We start from the raw sequence: 11,805 nt of genomic DNA on the forward strand, positions 1-11,805 counted from the left end.
GGTATGGGGAAGTAGGTACTAGTATTATTTTCACTTTATAGAGAGCAAGTTGAGGTAAGTGGGAGGGACAGGATTTGAATCCAGGAAGTCTGCACTGTACTATCTACACAATGAATTGGGAGAGTGGAGAACTGAGCTGGTCCTACCATTCACTCACTGTGACCTGCAGAAGTCATTTCAGCCTCTTTTGATCAAACAGTGACAGCAGTAGACTTAAAGCTAATTCCGAATTAAAGTCCAGTGCTCTTTCTATCAGCCTCAGCTGTATAAATCTGGTGGTGATGATCTCCTAAATCTCATCTTTCATCTCCCTGTGGTACCACACAGCTTATAGTATTGTAATTCATAAGATGGGTGTGCTTTTTGAGAGGTTATATATGAAGGCTTTGATGGCTTCTTGAAAGGCTTGGCTGATGGGGAGTATGGAGAGAGCTGCAGAAGAAGGCTCCCTGATCCTGCTTTCTTCCTGTGACCCCATCCCTTAATTCTTAGGTTTAAATGAGAATATTTCCCAGTATATAGAATGCTGTTGTCAAAGGTCCATTCAGAGAGCACATAACCAAAACCAGGCTGTGACTGAAAGGCAGGTGGTAAGTCCAATTCCTTTCTGAGTGTGGAGCTGGATCAGCATCGTCAAGAGACTGAGAGACCAGGTAACAAGGGTAGGCAAAGGCTGACTTCTCTGAGGAGACCCCACATAGAAACCGAAGCTGCCTAAATCCTCAACTTTGTCCCTTCATACATGGGATTTTGCCTCCCACATATGCAGACAAAGGATGATAACGATCTGAACAAGTGTGCATGGTTGGCTGGCATCAGTCAGTGTTTTAAATTCGTATGCTTAAATAAAAATTGGTTGCTGTATTCTTCCTGTTGTTATTTGACTCAGCTCTCCCTTAGTTCCCCTTGTCTGTTTATCAAGGGTAGCTGTGTGTTACATTCTCACCACAGCAGCCTCTGGCTGGGGCCTCCACAGGGGTGCCCGCTGGTGTCTTTTCCTGTGCTTCTTTACCACCAGGCAACCTGGCAGGATGGCCTTTGTGTCCCTGCCCTCACCACCATCCTTGGCCTCCAATTTCATCTTGTCAATTTTCAGAATCATTTGCGTGGTTCTCCCGTATGTTTTTATTTATTTATTTATTTAAACCTTATTCTCTATCTCTGCATAAAATTCTATAGAAACCAGGGTGTAGAAATCCTCTCTCTCCCCCTCACTCCCCTTCTACGAGATGGGTCCATTCTTTTTGGGGATCCACCTGAGGTTGCTGAAGGGCTAAACTTCTGAAGCAACTTCTACTTTGTTTTTTTTTTTTTTTGGTGGCTGGCCAGTACAGGGATGGAACCTTGGTGAAGCATCTACTTCTATGTCAGGCTGCACATGAGGGCCTGGTGACTAGGGTTTTTGGATCAGTCTGCATGTGTATGTAATGTGTTTGTAAAGGTATTTTCCTTAAGCAGAAGGTAGCTTTGATCCTAGGTTAGAATTCTAAGTGTAAAATTCTGTGTGTGTGTGTGTGTAGAGGGAGTTGGGGGGTGAGGAAGAAAAAGTCCTGCTCTAACCGTTGGGGATGGGAATTCTAAGAGAAGTTTTGGTCTCTGCCTTTCTGGGAACCCCGATCATTGGTGGAAAACATAGGGGGAGATGATGTAATCCAGAGGTTCACAAGTGGCAGGGGAAACAGGGAAAATCATTTACAAACCAGCACAGGAACGCTTGCAGATGAATTCACGCAGGGACACCTCTCAGCTTAAAAAGAGCTGAATTGGAAAGGAGTGTGTGCACAAGGGCAAACTGTATTTTTTAACTCAATTTTTGTTTTTTGGCGGCTGGTTGGTGCAAGGGACCTGAACATGTAACCTTGGGGTTATAAGGCTGCCTGCTAACCAACTGAGCTAACAGATAAGCCCCGCAAAGGTTGGACTTTAAAGCGGAGAATTTGGGAAAGGTTTCTGGAGAGAGCGATGTGTGGAGAGATGGGCTGGGAACCGTAGCTGAGGGCAAGGCACAGGCCAGCCGGGAACCGTAGCTGAGGGCAAGGCACAGGCCAGCCGCACTTTCCTGTCTCTCCTTGTAAGCCCCAAGCCGAGGCAAGCTGGATGAAGTGCCGCTGGGCAGGCCTGGCTCTCCGGGTCCCTCCACCACCTGACCCCGCGGGCTCTCGCCTCCTCCCTTGCAATCCCCATATCCCTTCCTCCACACCCACTCCTCCCGGCTCCCCCTCGATAATCTTCTGACATCCCTTCAAATCCAATTATCGAATTAATTGACGTGCGAACCGAGAGACAAACAGAAAGGGGCGGCTCAGATTTATCCTTAGGCCTCCGCAGGCCCCGGCCGGGCGAGATTTACTGGACCTCGAACACGAAGACAGTTCAACCCTTTGATTAATCATGTTTTTCTCCCGGCCCCATAATTTAGTTGCTCTTTTTTTCCTCCCTGCCTTTTTTTATCAGTGGAAACAGAGACGGAGTCCTCATCAACTTCAATTACAAATATTAAGCCCCCGGACAGCACTTTGACAGAGAGGCGGCCAGCCCCGCTCCGTCCCGCCCCTCTAAATCATCCTCGAATTAACATCACAATCAGCGGCTGGCGCGCATTCAGGTTTAAATGGTGGCATATTGTTCGCGGACGGTCTAGTTCAGCCCAGCAGGTTCGCGGCTCCGGGAGGCAGCCCCCGCCACTCCCCGCACCGTCCCCCTCCGGCCTCCGGGGAGGCTGTGACTCAGGAGCCGTGGGAGGGTCCGGGGACCTGTCTCCAGCAGGGGGGTTGCAAGCTGGGGTGCGTCGGGGTGGGGCGAGCGGGCTGGTGAGAAGGGTCGTGTGTGGAGGGCGAGTCAGGCGGAGGGAGAGGAACTGCAGATGCCGGGTGGCGGATAGGAGGGCAGGGGCTGGGGAGAGACTGGTGCGTTTGGTCGGGGGGATGGGTGTGGAAAAGGACGGCATTCATGCAAATTAGATGCAAATGAAGGCTCAGAAGCAGAGGGTTTGGGAATGTCACTACACAGACCTTTGGATTTGGGCTTCTGACCCCTCGCAGGGTCTGCGGGGCACTCTTGGGTCCTGGCTGAGTAGCTAGGAGGTAGGGAAATCTCTTGCTCTTTGAGTCATGCAGTATGAGGGGAGAATGTGGCGCAAGGTGTCTCCATTTCTCGAGCATATTAGAGAAAATTGGCCCTAAACTACAGCCACAAGGCTTGAAGAAAGGCTTCAGGAAGACCCAGGGTGACGTTGAAATACCCCTTGGGGATTTTTCGGATTATGAAGACCCTTGAAGTAGCCAGAATTCGCTGAAGGCTTTTTGGGGGGAAAAACCAAAACCCAAACCAAAAAACTATTTAGCTCTGACCCACTCAAGAGAAGGAGAAAAGGGATAGTCATTCCCCTGACGCCATCAATCCTTTAAGAATGAAGGAGCTCGGGAAAAAAATGTGTCAATCCTGAAGTCTAGGTTTCCAGATATTTTCATGTTAACCTGTCTCTTCAGTCTTGCTCGCATCAATCTCCAGGATCTGATTTCTGCCTAGCAACATCACAACCAATCAAGATGCAATTAAACCTGCCAGCTCAGCTCACCCTTATCTGGGATTGGCTGCTTGCAGTGTGTGCATCCCAAGTTTTCATTGGCTGATGGCCATCCGTATGGAAATGAGAATTACCCGGCACTCTTCAGGCCCTTCTCCGCTGTGCGGACCTGTGGCTTACTGCGCTGAAACGTGCAAGCTCAGAGCCGCAACTCCTAGGCTTGTTTCTTGCTCTTTCTCCTCTTCCCCCAGAGAGATCTCTTGAGCTTTTCCCTGTTTCTCTTTCCCTCTGCGCCCCTGCCTGGGTCCTGGTCTGAAAGAAATCTGACTAAATAACCAGAAATAATGTGGATTTGCATGTTTTGCATCTTGTTTGCATTCTCTCAGTTCAAGGTCAAGATTTTTCCCCTTGCCTCCAATGCCGCCACTGTTTCTGCCCCTTTCTCTCTTCCACGTACGTCCAAAGGGCGGCTTCTCCCTGTGTGGAGTGCCCCGTTTCCCAAATTGCTCCCTTCGGGCTCAGCTCTCCTAATTCCAGACTACCCCCTCCTTTCACTCAGGATCCAAGCATCACGCACAGCAATCTGGTTTAGGAGGGAGTTAGGGAGAGAACCACCACAACCTAACCCCCCCCAACCAAAAAAAACTCCATCCTCTCTCCCCATCCATTTTCTCCGAGGGAGCCGAGTTTGACAGCGAATTCATTCCGAGAGGGGAGGGTGATTTATTCTTCAAATATACCGACAAGTGCGGGCATGATGGAGCCCATTAAAATGTTGGGAGATTGTTTTTATGATTGAAGTCTGTATTACTCCAACCATAAAGAAAGAGAGCAAGGAGTCATTAGCATTTTCATGATGGTGTATTTCTGCTTGTCTCCGCGCCATCACTCATCTTTACTGCCCGTCCCTTTGCTCTCGCTCTGCTACAACGAGGAGAGACTGCAGCCTGAGTTGGGCTTGGGAGTGGGGGGAGGCGGGGGCCCGCCGCTCTGCCCTTCACGCCAGATCCTCACCCTCCCTGGGAGGCTGATCAGGGGTGAGAAGCCTGACACAGATGTGCCTCAGCTTCCTCCTGCCGCCTCCCCCTACCCCTGAATGGGGTCCTGCCCAAATGGTGCTTGGAGATCTGGGCAGGCTGGGGTTGGGGGAGGGGTGCACCCATTTCTTTCTTTGGCTCTTCCCTTCCTGACCTACACACCACGTAGAGCTCTCCAGAGCTATCCGCATAGAAGTAAATTCAGGAATTCCTGGCCGAGTGCCTTGGGCTGGAGACATCAGAGTAGTAGAGGACAAGAGGGAGATCCCAAATCCCTGAGTTTGAGGACTGTGTTGGCAGGTAGTTGGGAGCCTAGACATTTGGCTTCTGTCTCTGCCACTCCCTACAGGTTCTTTGGCCTTGCACTGGGATGAGTTGAAGCCTCCTATCTCCACTCCATTTCCCCAGCTCCTGCTCCCTCCTCATTTCTTAAATTCTTGATTATTTCTATTCAATCATTTACAACCAGATCCCAAGGAACAAATTCACACCCTCCATGAAAATAACAGAGATCAAAAATAATCATTACAAGGTGGGAGTTTGGAGAAAGTTGGCTATGGGTGAAACACTGCCTCCAGGTGCCCACGGATTGTCAGAGTCACCTGTCCTCACCCTTGTCTTCTAATAAAACTCAAAGAAACATTCACTCCAGGTTGGGCACAGCCCGTCTGCATATCCTGTTGCCCCAAAGCATGATAGTGCTTGAGTGAGGTTGGTTGGGTCAGAAGCTAGGTTATGGGATGATGGGGGAGAGGAGGTAGAAGTAGTGGTGGGGAGGTGGAAGTGTTAGCTAGGAAGATATTAATAACAATGATTAGTGGAACACTTTGCTGTTGGTCCAGTGCTTTCTCCTTGATGTCTCAAACAACCTGAGAGAGAGGTTTCATGACTTCCATTTCACAGATAAGGACACGAAGGCTCAGGATTGGAGGGTACCCAAGGTCACTTAGCTAGTAAATAAAAGTATCAAGATCTGAATCTGGACTGACTTCACTATCTGATACTGCCTGGGAGGAGTTCAGAGTCTCTAAAAAAGAAGCCAGGGTGACTGATTGCCCTCTATTCTTCATCTGCGTTCATGAGAAAGTGGGAAAAACTGTCTGGTAAGAGCTTAAAGATTTTGAGAGAAATTTTGCTAGGAATATTCATCCTTTGGTCATTGGGTCTGGGTTGTTGGATAGTGGTTAGTATTGCTGAGATTCACCCCTCTCTAATCATTTAGTGAACATTTATTGAGCACCTACTATGTGTCTTCTTTTGATTGATGACATTCTTCCTTTTCATACCCCTGCTCCTGGAAGGAGCTCAGGTCCTGGGCAGAGGTAGAAACTCAGGATCAAAGGGGGGTATGGAGAGCCCCCCCTCCCCATAGCCTGCCCAGTGCCCAGAGGCGGCTGTAGTGGCAGCTCCAGATTTACAGCTGCCCCGGCGCTGATGCCATAAAAGCAAACGATCCTTCTCTGTACTAATTTCTGTGTAATTAGATCTCTCCTGGCATGGAAAGTGGGGAGTGGGGGTGGCCAGGAGGGGAGGGTGCCAAGGACTTCTCACAGAGTTCTCCTTGGGAGGAGGGGCTGGGACACACAGGGTTTCACATGGGGTAGGTACAATGCGTGAATCTGAACACAATGTGACAGAGATGGGAAACGCAATACTGCACACAAGGAAGGCAAGGAGGCAAGGAGTCTTGATGTGTCAACACACCTGTGCCCATGATGTAGGATGGAGACAGACACACCTAGGGTCATGCACAAAGATCCTGAAGCCAGAAGAGTAACTCCTGGCTAGTGTTTGTATACACAGAAGGTATTGAAATCCTCAGAGGAGCTTCATACAGATTTCCCCATACCAAGCTGGATACCAAGACCCATCAGAGAGGCTTAAACAGCAAAGAATTCCTTCAGACCCATCCACATTCACATGTGCAAAACAATATTTACATACACATTTACTTGCATGAAAGCAGATAGACGCCTCTCTTAATCAAGTGCAAAAATTACAGTGACTGTGCTTAATAGGAACTCAACAAATGTTTGTTCCCTTCTCCCTCCCTCACTGCCCATCCACCTCTTAGAGGCAGGAAAGTAAAAGATAAAAAAACCTCTTTCCTTAAGTAAGGTTTTCTTTAAGTTACTTGAAGATGGATCCTCTGAAGCCAGAAAACAATGAGGATTGCAGAAGAAATCAAGAGAAACGTGAGGATGGTTAGAAAGGGAATGATCCTGGACGCTTGCCTTTTCTTGGGAAGAGTAAAGTCTCAGAGAAGAAAAGAACATGACTGTTATTATTACTACTCTCCCATTTCCACCCAATGGTTACAAACAATGGTTGTTGTGGGTATGGCAGTAATACCATTTGGAGCAACACTTCTACCGAGCTAAGTATTCACCATACACTTGAGTGTGTTTGTAGAGGGACCTCAGACAGCCTCTTATTCAATCTCCCTCTGCAGATGGCATCTCTTTCACAATAAGCCTGCCAGGGAGTCAGCCAGCTTCTGCTTCAATACTCCTGCTGAAATGGAGCTCTTTACTTCGTAAGCAGTCAGCCCCTGTCATTGGGTTAGAATATTCTTTGATGGAATTGAAATCCGTCTTTTAAATTTCAGAATATACTATTTCTAACTACCTGTCATATCGCCTTGATTTATTCTAATGTTTTAAGACCAGTTTAGTCTAAGCAATAATTGTCCCCCCCCCCCCACAATAGCAATAACAGTTAGATACCCATTTGAAAATCAGGAGATTTTGATCTCCACAGATGACTGTCATGTACTTATAATTCCTGATTAACCTGACTAATGAAAATGTATCACAATAAAGAAAGATTTGTCATGCCTTGTTATCACTTCATAAGGCCATCCTTCTAGATACCTGCCATAACATCAGGATATTTCTATCCCAATAAAACATGATCATGATGTGCTTGGCTAATAAAAAGGAAAAAAGCCATGTTATTAAAAATATGTTTAAAATGATTTGCATGAGTGTTGTAAATATAATCCACCACCATCATCATTGTCAACATCACCTCACTTTTTTGCCTTTTGAAATCCCTGCCCGACCTTGAGGGTGGAAGGTAGATAAAGGAAAAGGGAGGCAGAAAATTAGCATCTGTTAGATGCTTACTATTGTTAGGCACTGTACTGAACATTCACAATAACCCTCTGAAATAGATATTATTACACCTTTACAGGTGAGGAAATTGGGCTCAAAGAAGAGAAGTAACTTGCCTGAGGTCATACAGCTGTAACCAGAGGATCAGGATTTTAACCCATGTAAGTCTGATTCCAAAGTCTGCACTCTTTGTCTTATACCTGGACTGGTTAAACTTACTTTGACCCCAGCAGTGCCTCACTGAGTGGATTTATACTACTGACATGACACTGGTGAGGTGATATCCTGGGCTCAATGACCTCACCCTTCCTAGATACCCAGAGTCCCCAGAGGGAAGCCAGGAGTTCAGAGCCTGAACTTTGGTGCTGTTGAACTTGGTCACATTATTGTCTTCACCCAGGGTTGCCCACACATAATCATAGCAGTGCTACACACACTGTCACTGTTGTACAGTGACACACTCACATAAAACAGTGTCACATCGAACACAAACCCGCACTCATGCAGGCTGGCTGTAACTTCTCATCTCCCAGGCAGTGGTGTGCACAGCCAGCAGGGGTCGCCAGCATACCAGGAATTACTACATTCCAGGTCTGTCTCCTTCTGCCCCAACCAGAGGGAAATGTTCCTCCTCCTGTGCTCTTCTCCTAAGGTATCTTGCTAATCCCTCCCCTTCCTCCCTTCCCTTCCTACCCCCTAGATCCTGTGGGTTACTTACAGTGAGCTGGGTAGTGGCCCATTATGTAGTACCCTAAGCTGCTGAAGCCCAACCTAGACCAGGGACCAGGAATTCTGTCAGTCCTGCTTTAGGAATGGCCAGGGAGCTGGTCAGAATCCTGGAGTGCCCAACCTTCTGGTTCACCCTTGGCTGATTAGGACTCTTCCTCCTCTCAGTGCCTCCCAAGAACCTATCTCAGCATCCTCCACTACACTCTTTTTCTTGACCATTTTTTCTTGTCCCAACATTAACCGTCTGTCCCAGGCATCCAGGTCCTTTAGCTCTCTCATCTTGGGAGGGCCTAAGAATGAAGGAGGAGGCAAACCTCTCTGTGGCTAGTGGTTGTGGATGAGAAATCATGGTTTGGGGAATACAGGGGAGGGACACAGATACCCTCCCTCACAACAGAAAGAGGGGCCAGATGTCTGCTTTCTGCAGGAAAGGGGTCCAGACACCAGCTGCGGAGGCAGCTGTGGCTGCCTTCTAGGAGGGGCATCTCTCTGCTCTTTTCTGCTCCTCTCCCCTCCTCTTCTGTAGCAATAGTGCCCCAGCTTTTCCATCCCCCCCCATCTCTCTGCTTCCTCCTCCCCCGAACTCCTGGAGCCCAGTGATTGGCGGCTGCCTGCTGCAGGGCCGGCTAGGTTTATGGCTTTGCGGCAGCTGGGGAGAAAGCGAGGCCAGAGACAGAAAAATGGAAACCGACCAAGAAATTGAGAACGATGAAAGAGTAAAAAGAGGGAGACAGAAACAGAAGCAGAAAGACCCCCAAGAATAATTGAAACCAAGCCTCAAAATGATGAGAGGGACAGATTGAGGGAGAGTGAATACAAATAAAATTATAGAGATGCTGATAAAAGATGAAAAAAATTGTGATAGGGATGGGAGTAAAGAGGGAGAAAAGCACAGGCAGAAAAACATTTGGATAAGTCCTGAGAATAAGGATGTGCAGGGTTTTGGGGGGTCGGGAATTTCATGGGGGAGCATGAATTGCTCTCAGTAGATAGGGGGTGGAACAGACAGCTGACTCCCAGAAATTATTCTGTGATACAGAAAAGGCTGGAGGATTTTGCAGCTAATCCCAGTTCTTCCTATACCTGTGCTGTTATTCGCTCATGCCAGCCTCTTCCATGTCCACACCTTTCTGGAGTTTTAATGTACTGCAGAAATGTCCTCCTTAAAGACAACCAGTGATCTGGTGTGAAAAGGATCTTGTTCCATGTCGCATGAAATGAATGGGAAAACCAAGATCTGAGATTTGCGAGGGATTTAAATATTAGAACTACCCTTTGTTGAGCATGAATTACCTGCAAGGTTGTTAGCTTTCTGTCATGGCATCTCAATTGGCACATACTGTGCTTATGTCATAGTTATTTCTCTATATGTCTTTTTGCTAATATATAAACTCCTTAACAACAAGATCTGTGTCTGCCTTTCTTTGTGGCTCCCATAGTGCCTTGTTCTTGTTTATTGAGTGAACCAATGAATAGCCCCTGGAGATGTTTAAGCAGAGGTTGGATGACTACCAATGAGGGATGTGGTCCAGGCAATGTCTGCACTGAATGAGAAGCTGGCAATATATCTGTAACAGCCCTTTTGGTTTTGAGAGGCTATGAGTCCATATATACAAACCTGACTTTATTCTGTTTCTTTCTCTGCTTCTCCAAATATGCACGGATAAGAGGCAAAGTGGGATCCAAAATTACAAAGAACCTACTGTGTGCCAGGCTCTGTGCAAGGCATTTTGCACATCAGATTTCATTTAATCGTCATGATAACTTTTCCAGGTGAGTGTTATCCATATTTTGCAGATGAGGGCTCAGAGTGATGAAGTGTTTTGTTCCAAGACGCATGATTAGGAAATGTGACAAACCAGAGCTATGGGGCTTTAAAGCCTAGGTGATTTCCATGACACCATGTTTCTACCAGTTTGGGAGATTTCCATAGTCTCAGAAAGCAGGAAAGGCAAAGAGGGAGTTGAGAAATGGAGGAAACAGGGAGAAGCATGGTTTCTAAATTCAGGGTTGGGAGAAAGATTTTGTACTCTAAGCTGGGGAAAAATCCACTTTTGTTAGAACAGGTTATCTCTGTTCTCACCTGAGTAAAAATAGATCTGGGGAAAGAAGAAATATGAGTGACCAGTACAGGGGAACCATGGAGACGGGGTATTGAGGACTGAAATCTTTGGCCTTAGATTATGAGTTTGGGAGTATGGGATATAGAGGTAAATCAAGAATGTAGTCTCGGGGGGCTGGCCAGTTAGCTCACTTGGGAAAGTGTGGTGCTGGTAACACCAAGGTCATGGGTTTGGACCCCCATACCAGTCAGCCACCTGCTCCCGCAAAAAAGAATGCAGTCTTGGGAATTCCAGACATTTGTCTTCCTGCTAGGAGGGATATTGGGAGTTTGGGATGATTAAAGAACGTGGAGTCTAGGCATGTCCAGGATGTGAGGGTCCTGTTCTTTGGTAGGGCTTAGGTCAATGTTGTGCAGTAGAAATTTAATATAAATCACATATGTAATTTAAAATTTTCTAGTAGCTACATTTAAAAAAGTAAAGTAACTGATTGGTTAGCTGTGGAGTCTAGGCATGTCCAGGATGTGAGGGTCCTGTTCTTTGGTAGGGCTTAGGTCAATGTTGTGCAGTAGAAATTTAATATAAATCACGTATGTAATTTAAAATTTTCTAGTAGCTACATTTAAAAAAGTAAAGTAACTGATTGGTTAGCTCAGTTGGTTGCAGTGCAGCCTTGTAACACCAAGGCCAAGATTTCGGTTCCCTGGACCAGCCAGCCTCCAAAAAACAAAAAATAAAAAAGTAAAAAGAATAAGGTGAAACTAATTTTAGTAATATATTTTATTTAATCCAATATATCCATAATATTGTCATTTCAACCTGCAATTAATATAAGATTATTGAGATATGTTAATTATTATTATTTTTGTACTAAGTCTTTGAAATCTGTTATGTAATTTACCCTTACAACATCTGTTTGGACTAGTCGCATTTCTAGTGTTCAATAGTGTGGCTGGTGGCTGCCCTAGTGGACAGCACAGGTTTACGCTTTATGAGTAAATTACTTTAGAGTGTGCCCTTACACCTGGCTAGCCAGGGGCAACAGGATCTTTGATGATGGAGTCCCAGACATCTCAGTTTCTTGGTTTAAGAACTCTTGTTTTTATGTGAGTGTGATGACATATTCCCAATTCTGGCAGATCAGAAGAATTGTGTATCAATTGCAGGCTCTGTGAAGTCCAGTTGTGCAGTAACTTCCTCCTCTAACACTCTCCTCAGCTCCTCTTGATGAACCACCAGTGACCTCCTGGCTACTAGTCTGGTGGTTTCCAGGAGTCATTTTCCTGGCATCTCTGCTACTTCTGCCGCTGCAGCTTCCCTCCTTGACTCATCTC

This window comes from Galeopterus variegatus, unplaced genomic scaffold, assembly GCF_000696425.1.
Source record: "Galeopterus variegatus unplaced genomic scaffold, G_variegatus-3.0.2 Scaffold60, whole genome shotgun sequence".
Taxonomy (NCBI): Eukaryota; Metazoa; Chordata; class Mammalia; order Dermoptera; family Cynocephalidae; genus Galeopterus; species Galeopterus variegatus.